General features: G+C 34.3%; 2 protein-coding genes across 2 annotated transcripts in view; both read right to left on the minus strand.

Annotated features, from left to right (window-relative positions):
- The window catches only part of tma7 (translation machinery associated 7 homolog), a 242,294-nt gene that overhangs the window by 55,323 nt on the left and 181,022 nt on the right, over nt 1-5,949 (minus strand). The gene's annotated exons all lie outside the window — the stretch shown is intronic.
- LOC129704762 (copine-9-like) overlaps nt 1-5,949 on the minus strand; it is a 362,839-nt gene that overhangs the window by 35,921 nt on the left and 320,969 nt on the right. The window lies entirely within an intron of this gene.

Genomic DNA, 5,949 nt, shown 5'->3' on the forward strand with positions numbered 1-5,949 from the left:
ATGTAGAACTACTGTAGAAATTATGAAGGACAACTCTGGATTCGGGATTCTGAGGTACTTGGCTGCATCACATGAATCATACAGTCTGGTAATAATAGCCAATGCAAGATAATAGTCGAATAAATATCGGAGGTCTCACCTTCTGTAGTTGGAACATCAGAGGTGCGAATGAGCCAATTAAAAGAGGTAAAATTCTGGCACAATTAAAATCATTAAATATGGATATTGCGTTCCTACAAGAGACACATTTGAAACAACAAACTCAGATCAGATTAAGGGCAAATTGGATAGGTCAAACCTATTACTCCTCATTCACCTCTAAAGCAAGAGGCACGGCCATTATAATTCGGAAGGGCATACCTTTCAAATTAAAGAATTCCATATCTGATAAAGAGGGAAGATACGTTATAGTCACAGGAGAAATTTACAATACACCATTAACTATGATAAATATTTACGCGCCTAATTTTGATAACCCACAATTTTTTAGGAAAATAATAGATTTAATCGCAGAGCATAATTTTCAAAATATAATAATGGGGGGAGATTTCAATTGTGTTATAGATCCATATTTAGATAAATCAATAAAGCTAGGGAAGCGTCTTGTTAAAACCAAGACCTGTGAATTTTTAAATACTTATATAAAAAATAATAACATAGCTGATGTTTGGAGAATAGCAAATCCAAGTGGTAGGGAATACTCATTTTATTCATCAGTTCACAAAACTTATTCGCGAATTGACTATTTCTTACTGGACACAAAATTGATCCCGTATACGAATAAACCATCATATCATAATAGTATTATTTCTGATCACTCACCATTGACTTTTATACTTAAAATTGAGGGAATGCCGAGTATAAAGCCTTTTTGGAGGTTCAATGCACACATATTAAATAACCCGCAGGGTTATGAGTATATAAAAGAACAAACAAAACTTTTTTTCGAAATAAATGACACACCGGGTATTTCTGCACCGCTATTATGGGAAACCTTCAAGGCATATATTCGCGGTGTCATAATCTCTTACCAAAGTTTTCAAAATAAGGAAAATAAAAGAGAACTTCAGCGGATAGAACAGAAAATAAAATTACTAGAACTGGACAATGCAACTGACCCAACCATAAATAAACATAATAAGATAACTTTATTGAAATATAAAGTCAATAGAATACTATCGGCTAGAGTAATAAGATTATTCCAAATTACAAAACAAGCACACTTCGAATTTGGGGATAAGCCACATAAACTGCTTGCGAGGCAACTGAAGCAACGAGAAAAGGAAAAAACTATTACAAAAATTAAATCGGAAAATGGTGAGTTTCTAACATTGCCTAAGGATATTAATAAGAGGTTTGCCCAATTTTATCATAATTTATACACATCCAAAATAAAGACAGATGTAAGTAAAATTACAAATTTTTTAGATAATTGCAAGCTCCCAAAATTGGATAGTTTAGAACAAGAGCAATTAGGAGCACGGATTACTAGTGAAGAAATAAAACAAATAATAAACTCATTGAAAAATGGGAAGACCCCAGGACCAGATGGCTTTAGTAATGAATTTTATAAAAGATTTCAGGAGTCAATTGTACCAAGATTATTTAATTTATACACGCAGGCTTATACTGAAAATAAACTACCAGAAACCCTAACAGAAGCAACAATAACGCTTATACCAAAAAAAGATAAAGATTTAGATGAACCTGGTTCTTATAGAGCTATATCACTTCTAAATACGGATCAGAAAATTTTAGCAAAGATTCTAGCTAGAAGGCTAAATAATTATATTAACAATTTAATAAATACGGATCAAACGGGATTTATACCCAAAAGACAATCATTTAATAATTTGAGAAGGCTTTTTAATATAATGTACTCTCATAAGGAGGACAATGAAGATATCTCAGTGGTCACGTTGGATGCAGAGAAGGCATTCGATCAAGTAGAATGGCAGTATTTATACAAGGTACTCCAAAAATTCAATATGGGAGAGAATTTTATTAGATGGATTAAACTACTTTATGATAGACCTACGGCAAGAATATTAACTAACAATACGCTATCTCCAAAATTTTACTTATCAAGGGGTAATAGGCAAGGGTGTGCCTTATCACCATTGCTATTTGCCCTTATGATAGAACCGCTGGCCGAAAGGATTAGAAATCACCCGAATATTCACGGATATAACAGCAAGGACTCAAAGAATAAAATTTCATTATACGCTGATGATATCCTTTTATATATTACTAATACACAAACGAGTATACCCACCTTATTAACACTAATTGAGGAATTCGGCTCTTTTTCAGGATATAGAATAAATTGGAATAAAAGCGAAATTATGTCTTTAAAACCACAAGATTCGAGACACTTACTAAAATTCCCCTTCAAAATTGCAACAGAAAAATTCAAGTACCTGGGTATTCAAATTACGAGAAGACACAAATCATTATTTAGTGCCAATTTTATACCACTATTAAATAAACTGAATGATACGATTAAATTGTGGAAAACGCTTCCGCTCTCATTGATAGGTAGAATTAACGCTATAAAAATGACTTTCTTACCACAATTAATATATTTGTTTCAAGCGATCCCAATATATATTCCAAAATATTTTTTCAAAAAATTAGATTCCACTATCACTAATTTTATATGGGACTACAGAACACATAGAATTCAACGAAAGCATTTGTGCAAATCTAAAGAAGTTGGGGGTTTATCATTACCTAACTTTATATATTACTACTGGGCAGTGCATATTAAGAACATAATATACTGGCTGGATAGTTCCACTCAGCAGTTGGAGTGGATAAGAATGGAGAAAGAGGAGTGCTATCCGCACGATATAGGAACGATCCTGCTCTCACCGATAAAATTGAATAGTATAATATATAAGAAGAACCCAATTATTCACAATATAATAAGAATTTGGAAACAAATAAAAATATCCTTGAAATTAAATAATTTATCAGTACTAACCCCACTATTGAACAACCCCGCATTCAAACCTTCTCTCATCGACAACACATATCAACAATGGGATAGACTGGGGATTAGGAAAGTAGGGGATATGTATGAAGTGGGCAAACTGTTATCATTTCAACAATTAAAATTTAAATTTAAATTGAAGGATAATCAATATTTTAAATATATACAGGTATGTGACTTTATGAAGAAATATACACATAGATTTCAAACTATATTTTTAGATCCTTTAGAAGAAGCAATGAATATTAAGGCTGATTCACAAAAATTAATATCATACTTTTATAATAATATATTAAATAGAGAATCACCCTCAACAGAAGCATTAAGGGAAGATTGGGAACAAGAGCTAATGATAAAGATCTCGAAGGATAGATGGGAAAAGTATTTGATGAATACACATAACTGTTCTATTAATGCAAGACATAATTTAATTCAATTCAAATTATTACATAGACTATATTATTCAAAAACGAGGTTGAATAAATTTTATCCAAACGTCTCTCCCAGATGCGATAAATGTTTGTTTCAAAACGCTAATATAACACACTCATTTGTAGGATGTACAAAGTTGAATAAATTTTGGAGTGATATATTTGATATATTTACAAAGATTTTCAAGTCAAGAATAGAACCCAAAACGGAATGGATTATATTTGGAATAATAGGAGAAGATACCAATTTAAATAAAGATCAAAATGTTTTTTTTAATTATGGGTTAATAATTGGAAAGAAATTGATACTTAAATTTTGGAAAAATACAACCACACCAACTGTTAAAATGTGGATTAGGAATATGATGGACATAGCACGCCTTGAAGAAATGAGACTCCGACTAATAGATAAATATGACCAATTCTTAAGGAGTTGGTCTCCTTTCATCGACTTTTTGGAATCATGTGATGCAGCGGTACCGTAAGGATTGCTGATTTCAGTTCATGACGCGGATAGATCTACATCTCCGAATACAGATTTGAAAAATTCTCTTTTAAGGGGCCTTCTCTTCTATTTCTACTTTCCACTTTCTCTCTTCCTTTTTTTATTTTTTATATACACACTTCACGTTTTTCTACTCTCTACCATCTATTTTTCCACTTTTCCCCCTTTCTATTGTTTTCTTTTTCTTGTCCTGCTTACTTCCTTCTTATAACATAAAACTAGAGGTTGTACATAGAATGGATTTTACATAGTTGGCACCTAAAATTTCTATGTGTGTGGCACTTCTTTCTTGTCACTGCTTACTTCTCTTCTATAACATAAAACTAGAGGTTGTACATAGAATGGATTACGGTATTACATAGTTGGCACCTAAAATTAGGTGCCACTGTACTGTTTTGTGCTGTATTAACTTCTAAAAAAAAAAAAAAAAAAAACAAAAAAAAAACAAGTGGGTGCAGCGTCCCACTGCGATATTTTGAAGAGCTCTCTCTAGTGCTCTTGCCAGGACTGACGATAGTACAAAATAATGGAGCATGAGCAGGCCATTCGGTCCTTCAAGCCTGCTCTTGTCATTCAATATGATCATGGGTGATCATTCATATTAGTTTAGTTTATTGTCACGTGTACCGAGGTACAGTGAAAAGCTTTTGCTGCATGCTAACCAGTCAGTGGAAAGCCAATACATGATTACAATCGAGGCCAGCACAGTGTACAGATACATGATAAGAGAATAACGTTTAGTGCAAGATAAAAACAGAATAGTCCGATCAAAGATAATCTGAGGGTCACCAATGAGGTAGATAATAGTTCAGGCCTGCTCTCTAGTTGTGGTGGGATGATTCAGTGCCCTTTCCTGCTTTCTCCCCCATTTACTTTTAGCTATTAATACCATATCTAATTCTGGTTAGCACACAACAAAAACCTTTCACTGTACCTTGGTACATGTGACAATAAACAAATTTCAAACCCCGTCCATTTTGAATATATTTAATGATTTGACCTCAACTGCCTGTTGCTGTGGGCAATTCTGTACTGAGTTTGTACGTTCTACCTGTGACCGCATGGGTTTTCTTCGGGTGCTCTGGTTTCTTCCCACATTCCAAAGACGTGCGTGTTTGTAGATTAATTGATTTCTGAAAAAATTGCCCCTAGTGTGTAGGATGTGATACTGGGATAACATAGAACTGGTGATTGTTGGTTGGCACAAACTCAGTATGCCGAAGGGCCTGTTTCCACGCTGTATCTCTAAAGTAAACTAAACTAAACTAGACTCGACTCGACTAAACTAAACAACTAAACTAACTAAACTAAAATTCCAGTTTCCCCACAATTTGGGTAAAGACATTTCCCTTCATCTCAGTGCTAAATGGAATGTCACATACAGTATCTTTAGGTTGTGAACACTGGTTCTGGATAACCTCACCATTGCTAACATCCTTCCTGCATCTGCTCAGTCCCAACAGGTCCTGAGCAAAACAGAAAGTGCTGTTTAAACTCAGTGGGTAATAATCACAGTATTCTCTGGAGGGAATAGGGCAACGTTTCAGGTCAGGACCCTTCTTCATCCAGAGATTCTACCTGACCTGCCGAGTTACTCCAGCATTTTGCGTTTAGATTCTAGCTTCTGCAGTTCCTTGTGTCCTCCACAGATCTTTAGGATTTAGATGTATTACTGTCACGTGTATTGAGTACAGTGAAAGTCTTTAAATGTAGAAACACAGAAGTGCACGAAGAAGGGTTCTGACAGGAAAAGTCACCTTTTCATATTCTCCAGGGATGCTACCTGACCCACTGAATTACTCCAGCACTTTGTGTCTTTTCTACAGTGAGATGCTTTGTTTTGCGTGCTATTTGATTGGGATTCACTCTCATTGCTCTAAACTCTAGGAAATATAAATTCAATTATCCCAATCATTTATCACCAGTCTTTTCTACTTTTATTTTAATTTAGAGATGCAGACCCCTCTCTGCCCACCGAGTCCACACCAACCAGCAACATTATCCTACATAGTAGAGAC

Source organism: Leucoraja erinacea, chromosome 16 (assembly GCF_028641065.1).
Source record: "Leucoraja erinacea ecotype New England chromosome 16, Leri_hhj_1, whole genome shotgun sequence".
NCBI classification, from domain to species: domain Eukaryota; kingdom Metazoa; phylum Chordata; class Chondrichthyes; order Rajiformes; family Rajidae; genus Leucoraja; species Leucoraja erinaceus.